At 40.4% G+C, this 12,636-nt stretch overlaps 1 protein-coding gene across 2 annotated transcripts in view; it reads left to right on the forward strand.

Moving 5' to 3' along the window:
• The window catches only part of Grb14 (growth factor receptor bound protein 14), a 139,174-nt gene that overhangs the window by 74,216 nt on the left and 52,322 nt on the right, over positions 1-12,636 (forward strand). The gene's annotated exons all lie outside the window — the stretch shown is intronic.

Consider the following 12,636-nt stretch of genomic DNA (forward strand, 5'->3'; position numbering starts at 1 on the left):
AGAATAGCTTATTATTTATGTGTAAATATTCCATACTTGATCTTAGCCAAAAAGCAGAGAAGCAATGTGCAAATATTCTAAAATTTTAAAAAAAAGCAATCTGAAATATAAAACACATTCAGACTTGATCATTTCAGACAAAGGACACTCAATCTGCAATTACCATTAGTTGTGTGAACAGAGTTCTGTGAGGATGAGACCAACCTCTTTAGATGTTGTTCTGCTATTGAAATTTCCTTCTCAGCACTGCTGTTTTCCCTTTTCTCTCAATGTCTCTTCAGTTTTATTCCCTTGGGGCCTTCTTCTTACTTTTACCCAGCTCCAACTTGTGCTTGTTAGCACCTTAGAAGAACCCCTGCCCTTCACAGAGACCAATAAATGCAAAACCAGCTACAGTCTGTTTAGCCATGACTTTGTATTGCATTTAATCTTCAGAAGAACCCCATGAGTTTGGTGGCTAAACTCATTCTGCATGAAGAAGATTGACTTGGGGAAGTTATATATCTTCCCCAAAGCTCCACTAATAAATGACGGGGGCAGGCACCCAGCTTCCTAGATAGAGGCTCCCTCAGAACTGCCTGGGCCCCCTGGGCCCTTCTCCACAGGGTGGCTGCAACACTTTCTCCTCTTACCTGACTCTGCACACGGACAATTCTCACCTCTTCTGCCAATCTGCCTTTTGAGCTCTGCTGTACTTTTCCTTGCCCTATCCTCAATCTTGTCTCTGAGACAGAGGGACAAGTCAACATGTCACAGTGCTTTAGAATGCAGTGACTATAAAGATCTCTTGGAATTTAATGACAATTGCCTTAATTTGCTTCCAAAAATTATAAAAGTAATATGACATGTTGAATGCTAACAGTTTGCTAGCTTTTTGCCCAGTTTTCAGTATGAGAAGTCAGGAACATAGCTGGTGATCAGCTGGTGGTCGCAGGTCTGATGAGGGGGCAATGCCAGTTCCCTCACACTGCAGACACCCTGTAACTGCACCCCCATGGGAACTGGCACAGAGGCCTCTTATTATTTTGTCAACCATAATGCATGGTCCATCCTGGCCGCTAAGGCAGGTTAAAAATAGCTGGGCTGATGGGCAGTTTCAGACTCATGCTTGGGGTAGTCTGCAGGCCCGACTGTCTTGGCTATGACCCAGTCACCATGTCAAATCTTAAAAATAATAATCTCCCATTGGCAGAGGAAAGAAACAAGATTTTGGTAATTTCAGACACTAAACCTCCGGGAAGGATAAAGATTTCTATCCCTGCTGGTATTTTAAAATGCTTATTCTTAAGACAGTTCCAAAAGAGGAATTAAAAAGCTGTGCTGGCAGTGACAGGGTGTCAGTAATGATAGCCTGGTCATCAGGCCTCTGTATTTTCCTCTGTATTTTGAGGCATGCATTCATGTGTACCTAAAAAAAAAAAAAAAAAAAAAAATCAGGAACATTGTTTTGAGGTATGCATTCATGTGTACCTGAAAAAAAATATCAGGTATATTGTTTTATAGATTCTGAAGTCAAATTACCTTGGGCAGTTAATATTTGAGGAGAATTTTTTTAAAACATTTTTAATATTCTTTTTCTTTCTTTCTTTCTTTCTTTCTTTCTTTCTTTCTTTCTTTCTTTCTTTCTTTCTTTCTTTCTTTCTTTCTTTCTTTCTTTCTTTCTTAGAGAGAGTAGAGGTTTGCCAGGGTCTTCAGCTGTTGCAAGTATTTATTTATTTTAAAATGTATTTTATTCTTATTTATTTATTTAAGAGAAATAAGGGAAGAGAGAGAGACAGAGAGAGAGAGAGAGTATGAGAATGGGCACATGAGGGCCTTCAGTCTCTGCACATGAACTCCAGATGTATGTGCCACCTTGTGCATCTGGCTTACGTGTGTTCTGGGGAATTGGCCTGGGTCCTTAACTGCTAAGCCATCTCTCCAGTCCTATTTTTATTTACTGTGGTGTGGGGGGGCATGTGGGGTATGCATGTATATGTGCCCCTGCAGCACCTCATAGACTTGCTTGTGGCCATGGCTACTTGTCTGTGGTGGCCAGAGGGAAAGGCTGATGCCACTAGGGCTTCTGCTCCATTGCTCTTCTGCTAGATCTTGTTTCCAAACTAGAATCTATCTTGATTTATTCCAGAGTTTTCAGGGTTTCAGTGATTCTCTGGTCTCTGCTCCCCTGCAGGACTGCATTCACAGCATATGTGAGCACACATGGGATATGGAGATTTGAACTCAGACAGAGTCAGGCCCCCTCAGGCCCTCATGCTGGTTCAGGAAGCTCACTTAACTGCTGAGTCATCTCTCCAGCCCTGGTATCATTTTCTACATCCCAGCGTAAATGTTGATCTAGAGTCTCAGCAAATACCTCTGGGAAGGAAGCCCACACATGCACGCACATACATGTGAATGTACGTGCATATGTATGTATTTATAAAAGTAATTTTTATTAAAATTCAAATATAAATGAAATGTATCTGTTTTTACTTTTTTACAAAGCTTCCAATTCTTTTTTTTTTGTTGTTCATTTTTTAAAATTTTATTTATTTGACAGTGACAGAGAGAGAGAAAGAGACAGAGAGAGAGAGATTGAGAACGGGCGCGCCAGGGCCTCCAGCCACTGCAAATGAACTCCAGACGCATGCGCCCCCTTGTGCATCTGGCTAACGTGGGTCCTGGGGAACCGAGCCTCGAACCGGGGTCCTTAGGCTTCACAGGCAAGCGCTTAACGACTAAGCCATCTCTCCAGCCCGAAAACTTCCAATTCTTTTAATCAGGACTCCATGCGGTTAACTAGTTGATGGTGGTTCTTTCCGACATATGGTACTTTTCAGTCTCTATTTGTACCAACTGAGAATAAAGACTCCCTCTGCTGGCTGTTTCAGTATTCACAATTGTGTTTGACAAGTTGCTCTGGAAAAAAAAAAAAAAGTAAGAACAAAGAAAAACAACTTTCTTATATATATATTTTAACATTTACAAAGCGCCGAGCCGGGAGCGCCGAGCCCGGGAGATTCCCTGGCTGGCTGTGCTGCGGACCAGGTATGCGCGCCGGTGAGGGCAGCTCCTCTCCGATCCTGACCTGCACATTTGTAGAGTGAAAGGATTTCATTGTTGTTTGGCCAGAACTCTTCTACTCTTTAGCATTTTATGGTTCTGACAATATTGAATCTATTTTTTTTTTTACAGGAATATGCTTTCTACACGTGTTGCACTGCTATAAAAGAAATGTTTAGAAAATTCAACAAAAGTAAAATTACAAAATGGATACAGTCCGTTTTGCAATGGTCCTAGTGCTGTCAGATAAGGCTGATGTTGGGATTTAGAAAATGATGCGTTCTGTGCTATTTTAAGTTTATGAATAACATACCTAACTGTCCCAGAAAAGCCGTTCAGATCATATTTCACAGACTAAACAGTACCACACAGTGCATGAAACAACACTACTTTTACTCCTAGTTTAACTGTAAAAAGCCTTTGATGGTAAATTACATGCAAGTTTCAGGGAAGTTATGAAAACATGCTCTAAAAGTCACTGAGGACACACTCCCTACAATTGCTTCAGTGGGTGTCAAAAGGCTCAGTAGGGTTAGTGAAGTCTGATGAGGTGTATCTTGGGTCATAAAGTATACCTTTTTTCTTCCTCATACTTTCCCTTCTCTCTTATAACCAGTTTTCTCTCCAGTCCTCTCCACTTGCCCTTCTTTTTCACTATGTGAACAGGCTTTTAGCTTTTTCACTTACACACATCAGATAGGTATTCTGAGATTAAACAATTGCTCCAAAACTGAAGTGAGGTACTAGTGTGTCAAATACAGCCATGACCAGTGGTTTTCTGCTCTAAACATGTAAGCACTCATGCTTGTGGAAGGTTTGACATTTAGAGATGAAGTAGCGTGGACTGGCTTCTCAGAAGGAAGTGTGTACCTTTCAAAACTGAAGTCTCAGACAATGCTCCTTTAACGAAGTCATTGGAAACTTAGTGTGGGATTTATAAATGATCTTCTATTTTATATATTGGGTTAAAAATTTTTTAAATCCATATGTGCATGTGCTTGCATGTGTGTGTCTGTGCATGTGTTATGCAAGTGCATGTAAGTCTGTGGGGGCAGGTTAGGGTAATTTTTAACTTAATATTTGCTTGCTTTTATAATGAAACTAGAGCAGTTTCTATTGCCCTTTTTTTTTTCCTGTTGCATAACAGAGCAAACTGAAAGGGTTTCCAATTTCTGTCTGCAAGATTGAACCCCCATGTGAGCTAGAGTTATTCTTCCTACCCCATGGAAGAGCTCGGACCTTAGACAGGGAGCCCTGAAATGGCAAAGGGCGGATGGTGCGAGAGCAGAGCTGAGCGCGGGCTTGGCCGCTGTGCTTACCCTCCGCATGCTTGCAGGCCGTATCTGTTTGCTTGGTTGGAAGTCTAGTTTTAGACCAGCCCTGCCATGGCTGTAAGTGATGTGTGACCATACAGGAACCCTCTCCAGCCAACTCTAGACATCTCTAGTAGCGAGGCTGCATGCAGCCTCTTTGGCCTGATGCTGAGGGGAAACTTGTCTTCAGCATTGCATGCTGAGTTCATTTCCAGAAGTCCTGCAGCTCACTGGGTCCAGGACTTTGAATTCAGGGTCAGCTTATCTTTTACAACTTTCCCATTGAAATGTAACAACAGCACACAAATAGGCCTGAGTGTCTACACAAGTGTTGTGGGGATGGTCCAACTTGGGGTCTTAAGAGCAAGAGGGCTGGGAGATAGGGCAGTGGGCAAAGTGTTTCTTTATAAGCGTGAAGGCCCAGGCTCTGATCTCTAGAGATCTGAGGGAGAGGTGGAGGTGGGAAGACAATGCTTGAAACAGCACCATCAGCATGCGCAAGGGCCCTGTCAGGGACAGGAGCGTGGCTCTGTCAAGAAACTGAACAAAAGACAAGGAGTTGGGATCCAGATAGTTAAAAGAACTCCAGGGCCTTGGAGTGGACCTGCTGTGCCAGTCAGTTACTGCAAATCTGACATTGGTGACAGTCACCTCCTGTGCTCAAGTCCAATGTGTTGTTGAATATTTCTCTCAAATAGAGAAATTAAGTTTTCTTGCTACTTGGTTCTGTTACCGTTTTTCTTAGGAAAATGGGAGGGCACCAGGAAAGCAATGGCATTGCTTGAGTTCTTAGGGGCTTCTGGAACAATCTTTGTTTTTGAAATACAGTATTCAAGCAGCTGATATGAATTTAAAAAAATAATGTTGATAAGAAAGAATGTTTCATCTTATCCGAGGACCCTGCATTCCTTATTGAGAAGAATGTGAACATTCAGGGCTACTCTGACCTTGTTACACAAATATTCACATGATTTAAGTACATTGCCTATTTAAAATAATAACAAAAAATTCTTGAAATATTATATGGTCTTCAGAGTCTTATTTTAGTTGGATGGCAAACTTTACCATAAGGGAAAAAAATAATTGGGCCTATTCAGAGAAAATTTCTGTGGATTTTGGTTTTTAATATTCACTTCTGTTAAATTATAGCTTACTGACAGAATTGGTACATATAAGTTAATGAAATTATGTTTGTTCTTAAGGTTTTTATAAGTCTTATAGTGGTAAGGTCATTTAAAATGTTTTTAAATTAGAAATCATGTAATAAATGTTGCTTTAGCTTAAAACCTTCAAATGGAAATGGGTGTAGGAGATAACCAGGAGTAACCATGCCTCAAATGGTTTTCTGTTTTTGCTCTTTTTTGCTTCTCTCACTCCATCCTATGGATTCTTGCTCCTTTATTTATGATTTATTGGTGCTCATTTTGTGTGTGTGTGCAATTGTATGTGGTGTGTATACATGGGTGTATGCTTGTTAATATGTTGTGTGTGTATGTGTGTATGTGTGTGTGCATAGAGGCCAGAGGTGATGTTGGATGTCTTCCTCAATCACTCTCTACCTTATTCTTTGAGACAGGCTCTCTCAGTGAACCTGGAGCTCACAGATTTGGCAAGATAAGGTATCCAGCCAAACCTGGGGATCTCTTTATCTCTGTTTGCCCAGAGCAGGGGTTTCTGACATATCCCACCATGCCTGGCATTTTATGTTTGTGTAGCAAGCACTTTATCCAGTGAGCTATTTCCTCAGTTCTCTCTCTCTCTCTCTGCAGTCTCTCTCTCTCTATCTATCTAGCTATCATCTATCTATCATCAATCATCTCTCTCTCTCTCTCTCTCTCTCTCTCTCTCTCTCTAAGCTTGCTGAGTGGGTAGCTCTTTCCCTTATTACCCTGTGAAGAAGCAGAGGATAAGGGGAACAGCCTCATGACAAGTTTGACATCCCATTCTTTTCTCTGGGATGTTCTGAAATTACCAGTTGACAGCCCTGGCTTCTGTCCAGTAGCCTATAATGGATCCTGGTTTAAACAGAACAGGACAACCCTTGTCACCTGTTGCTTGTGGTCAGAAGGGGAAGAAGGCAGGCCTGTTGCTTAGTCTCTGTTCTGTTCTGGGGCTTTCCATGTAATCCATTCTTATAATCAGATGCTATGTTATTGTTTCAAAGAAATACTAAACATGCCTTGGGAGCACAATGGTGCATATGGCCTTGACATGTAGCTTCTCTGGTTTCATCTGTTTCTCTTAGTATAACCTCTAGCTTACATTTTAAGTATTTTATCTCTCTCAGTCTAGAGGTTATAGAGCCCTCAGAATTTTTCCTGAAAACTACCGTTTCTTGTTTTCTCTAATGTTGACATTTTGTCTCCTACTTTAAAAATAGTTTAATTTTTATATCTCTTTCCTCACTTTTTTTTTTTTGTCATTTAAGGAGAAGAAGATGTTGATGTTAAAGGGTGTAAACATGCTTTCCTGGGATGTCAGCCCAAACAGATCTGCTCCACTCACATGTTATGTCCCTGCAAGAACTGCTGTGACATTAAATCTTCACTGCTACGTAACACACGCTGCTGGGGGAGTTTTTGAAGCTGAAACTGCGTCAAGGGCCATGGCTATTTAGTTAGCCAGGTGTACAGTGACACAGGGTTTCCCCACACCACTGCGCACACTCTGGGCTTCCTTTAGGCATTCTGCTTACACTGGGGGATGTTTTCCCCACCAGGCCTTAGCAGAGCCGAACCTCTGTTGTCCAGCCTTCAGCCCATTCATGAAACAAATGCCATTCCTATTCTTTGGGCCAAAGCAGAGTTTTCTTCCTGTTGGCATGTAAGTTCCAATGATCTTGTAGAGAAACTGATCTGAATATTATGCCTCTCATCCTACCATGTTTTCTCCTTAAATTGATAATTTGAGCTTCTTACCTAGAAAAATGTAATGTCCGTTTATTAATTAGCATGATCACCAAAATTTCAACACTTTTAAATCTCTCAGTATTTAGAGAACATAGGATATAAGTATTTTACTGTGAGCATGCTTTCATTTTATTTTATTTATTTATTGGAAAGAGACAGGTAGAGGCAGAGAGGAAGAGAGAGAATGGGCATGCCAGGGATTCCTGACACTGGAAACGAACTCCAGATGCATGAGCCATTCTGTGCATCTGACTTTATGTGGGAACGAGGTAATTTAGCATGAGATATTAGGCTTTGCAAGCAAGAGCTTTTAACCACTGACATATCTCTCCAGCTCCCTGAGAGCATTCTTTTTAGAAATCATTATTCCTATGTATGCATGTTTGCATGTGTGTATGTATACGTGTGTGTATGTATGTGGGTGTACATGTGGTAGGCCCTACATATTGTGTGATCCTTCATGCAGTTTTTTGCTTAGGTTCATCACACTTGTCATGAAGCTTTTATGATGCATTGATATTTTTTTCATTAAATGGGAAGGTACAGTGTAATACTTTTAGCAGGAGGCCTACCCATATCTACTTGAAAGTTAAGGCTTAGATTTTTAAAGGAAATAAATAAAAGTAGAAGACACTTCTTGGTAATATTACTCCTCTGGTGTAAAGTGTTTTTATAGTCAGTGACCATATCTCAGAGATAACAGGGATACCCTGCTGTGGAATATTATGCTAGATAAGAGTTCACCTCTCACACACAAATATGTCATTTTGGGAAAATATCAGCATTAAATAGAATTTCAGAGAATAAGGGTTTGAGAGGTAGGAGGATCTCCAAGAGTTTGAGGCCAGCTTGAGACTACATAGTGAATTCCAGATCAGCCTGGACTACAGTGAGACTCTACTTTAAAAAAATAAAACAAAGAAACAAAACAAAACAAGAAAAAAAAAAAAGAAAAGAAAAGAAGGGTTTGAAATGGAAATCAAACAAAAGTGGTTTCCTGTCATCATGTCTTATTTGTTTTTAAAATCAGTTCACATGTACCCAGTCCAAAAATTTAAGTTGACCTAGGCCCTAAGTCCCTGTGTTCATCTCAGCAACTTTTCTTTCGAATTTACAGTAGATACAGCAGCAGCAGCAAAGTTGGTGGCATTTCCTAGTAGGTGAATTAACCTCTGCATTCTTAGCCCACCTCCTGCTTTGTCCACAACTCTTTCTGAATCTGCCTTATTTTCAGGATGTCTATGGATTTTTCATGTTCCTATCTTCTTTGAAATAAAAGCTGTGAGCAGGGCTGGAGAGATGACTTAGCATTAGGCGCTTGCCTGTGAAGCCTAAGTAAGGACCCTTGTTCAAGGCTTGATTCCCCAGGACCCACATAAACCAGATGCACAAGGTGGCACACACATCTGGAGTTCGTTTGCAGTGGCTGGAGGCCCTGGCATGTCCATTCTCTCTCTCTCTCTCTCTCTCTATCTGCCTCTGTCTCTCTCTTTGTCTGTCACTCTCATATAAATAAGTAAAAATAAACAACAACAAAGAAAAGCTATGAGCATGCAAGACAAGCAAAAAAGATGGTCAGTTCTCTTGTAGAAAAAAAAACAGCTGGAGCTAGAGGAAGAGGTCTGGAGCCAGAGCAATGTCCTTCCCAGTACCCCCCCCCCCCCAGCTAGCACAGTGTGATACCTCCCAGGGACTCATCTTTGCTCCACAGAGGCAGCTCTCTTTCCCAGAGTCCATTACGCCTGTCTTCATGAACGGTCTTCATGTCGCTTTTGGCAGGAGCGCCTCTTAGAGCTTTTGTATAGCAGTACAGAGATAGCTGTGTCCCTTAGAAGGTCACCACTTGTCTAGCCCAGACGTAGCTGCAGAGGGTAACCTTGACAACAGCTTACCCAGTTCCAGCACAGGACACACTGAGGTTCCAGACACTCTTGCCCTTATAAAAGTACATTTTTTAAACAACAAATCTATGGTTGAAAGTAAAAGTTGGGATATAATCATAACTGATTTGGCAATCTGCCTTCATGGACTTTTTCATGGCCATTTCAATGATTTGCTCAGGCTGTCCTTAAACTTACTATGTATTTAAGGCTGGCCTTGAACTCCAGATACTCCTGTCTCAACCTCCCAGGAGCCGGTATTACAGACATTTGCCATTATGCCTGGATCTAAGTACTCATATATGATTTTTGGGTAGCAACATTGTAGAGTGTCACATAATAGTCCATTACGTGAAAGCACTATTCTTTACTTTTAGTTTGTTGTCATCAGGCCATGAGAATGATAGATAATGCTTTGTTGAACATGCCAGTCCCTAAAAATCATTTTTCATATTTAGTACAAATTTGAGATTGTTTGTTTAAGTAAAATTCTAGGGTCAAATAAATAGTCCTTTTGACGCTTTTAATAAATGTACTCCAATAAATTTACAAAATACTCTTACCACTTTATATAAACTATTCATTGTAAGAGAATTCAATGTTATTACGTATGATTTAAAGAAATGGTAGGGCAGATTTGACATCATTTTATCTTGCATGTGTTTGAATCTCTGGAATTGTGGAAATGTCAGTGTTTTTCTGCTAGGCATATTTTTTCTATTCCATTTTCTCCTTTTGGAATGCGTGTGCATGGATCTGACTGTTCTATGACATCAGTGCACCTAATAGTTAACAGTGGAGATTCTAGAATAGGACACAGCTTGATGAATATTGAGTGGTGTCTCTTACACAAACCTCTAGTGATGTGTAACTAGATGCTGTAGTAGTTCAATGTTAGTTTACACTGACTGAAAAGAATATTCATTTATTGCTGTTCACCTCAGCATTCTTTTTTTTATACAATATTTTTACTTAGAGAGACAGTGTGACAGTGAGAGAGAGAGAGAGATAAGGAATGAATGGAGAATGAATGAATGAATGGGCATGCCAGGGCCTTTTGCCTCTACAATCCAACTCCAGATGCATGTGCCACTTTATGCATTTGGATTTACATGGGTACAGGGTAATAACACACTGGCCATCAGGCTTTGGAAGCAAGCACCTTTAACTGCTGAGCCACCTTCCCGGTCCCTCATCTCAGCATTCTTTATATTTTAATTTTTAAAAAATTTTTGTAGTCAGTGAATACAGTCCATGTTGGTACCACTGTTAGCCTCCTCCCTGTCCTCCCCCCTCCACAGGGACCCACCTTGTTGGGGTATATGGGTCATGCATTGTGGGGTTAGCCTTCAGTTTTGGGTAGGAGGAAATGTCTCTGCATGTCATGACCCAATGTGTGGCTCTGACATTCTTCCCCCCCCCTTCCATGAATTTCACTGAGCCATGACAACCTGATATGATGCTCATACAAGTGCAATAGTGGCACATAGCCATAGTGGGAAACCAACTGCTCTTGATTTGGCTAACTGATCTGCTCAGTGTAATGGAACTCAGCTGGAGTTGGGAAACAAATCAGTACCATATCCAAAAATGAGCTCACTTTCCATTGAACTCTCTCTAAAAAAATAATGGTTATCACATTTATTTGGTGCTAACTTTACTCTCCATTGGAGAATCTGCTTCTCTTTTTCAGCATACTTAGCAGACATCTTCCTTGTAGTCATTTAGGGACAAGGGCTCCTTCTGCCCATGGCCTTGCTCTCCTCAAGGAGGTATAGTCATTTCCATTTAGTGGGAGGGTGATAAAAGAGAGTGGAGAGATGGGGGAGTTTTATGAGATATATCTGGAAGGGCATTGCACATGATCATGTGCACTACTAAAATGCAGTATCATGGTAACATTAATTGCAAGAGAGAGAAGGAAGGTTATAGCAAATATCTCAGCATTCTTTACCTAAACTTCCATATCTGAAATGGAAAAATCTTTTTATGTAGTTTGGTTCTATCCTCCATTACATGCATGGAATGGAAATATAAAATGAGATAAGAGGTAGATAGCTTTGTAACAGACCAGAATAGTGGGTAAATGAGCGAATAGTTACTGGATGACCCTTAAGGTTAGAGTCTAAAACAAGAACTGTTGGATAAACTGACTTTGGTGAAAAGCAAGTGTGTATATGTAGTATTCAATCAACATATAAAAAATTAGATATATAAGATACTGTTATAGAGGGCTAAGAGATGGCACAGTGGTTAAAGGTGTTTGTTTCCAAAGCCTGGCAGTCTGTGTTCGATTCCCCAATACCCACATTAAAAAAAAAAAAAAAACAAAAACCAAATGCACAAAGTTGTGCATGTGTCTGGCATTCATTTGCAGCGTGAAGAGGCTCTGTCATGGACATTCTTATTATCCCTCTCAAATAGGTAAATAAATAAAATATAAAAAATTACTTGTATTACATCTACCGTGGCTCAGGGAATTTTGAGGAAGAGGGGATGGAAAGATTGTTAGAGCCACAGGTTGGGAGGGCATACTCAGAGGAATTCCCCCCACCCCGGTGACTGACTGACTGTCTCACAATGCATAACCTACAACCTCATTGGGAATACTTGGAACCCCAATGAAGTGGGCCATCAGTGGACTTGAGGAAAGGTGAAGGGAAATGATGGTACCGACACAAGATGTGTCCATAAAAAGTATATTCTTAGTTTTAAAACTTACTTGTTTTTTTAGAGCAGGATACTATATAGGGAATTTGTGGCTAACTATGATTTTTTTGACTTACAAGAATGAGAGTTTAGTAGAATATTTTAGTGAAAATGCTCCCTATGGACTGGACAAATACTTGCAGATCATATATTGGATAGGGTTAATATCCATTACTTATAAAGATTCCTTAAAACTTGATCACAGAACAAACACATTCAAAACATGGGGAAAGGTTCTTTTTTTAAAATTTCTATTAGCATTTTCCTTGATTATAAAAAATATCCCATGTTAATTCCCTCCCTCCCCCCACACATTTTCTCCTTTGAAATTCCATTCTCCATCATATTACCTCCCCATAACAATCATTGTACTTACATATATACAATATCAACCTATTAAGTACCCTCCTCCCTTCCTTTCTCTTCCCTTTATGTCTCTTTTTTAACTTACTGGCCTCTGCTACTAAGTATTTTCATTGTCACGCAGAAGCCCAGTCATCTGTAGCTAGGATCCACATATGAGAGAGAACATGTGGCGCTTGGCTTTCTGGGCCTGGGTTACCTCACTTAGTATAATGGGGAAAGGTTCTTAAGATACATTTCTTCTAAGAAGACAGGCATATGAAAAAGTGCTAAATGTCACTAAACAGGAGGGAAGTTGAAATCACTATGACATATCACTTCCTCTCTGTAAGAAAAGAAGGAAGTGGTGAGGATGTGGAGGAAATCCTTGCATTCTGGTAGTGGGAAAAAGATACAGAAGTTTCTAAGGAAATTTAA

The sequence above is a fragment of the Jaculus jaculus genome, chromosome 4 (genome assembly GCF_020740685.1).
Source record: "Jaculus jaculus isolate mJacJac1 chromosome 4, mJacJac1.mat.Y.cur, whole genome shotgun sequence".
Classification (NCBI taxonomy): Eukaryota; Metazoa; Chordata; class Mammalia; order Rodentia; family Dipodidae; genus Jaculus; species Jaculus jaculus.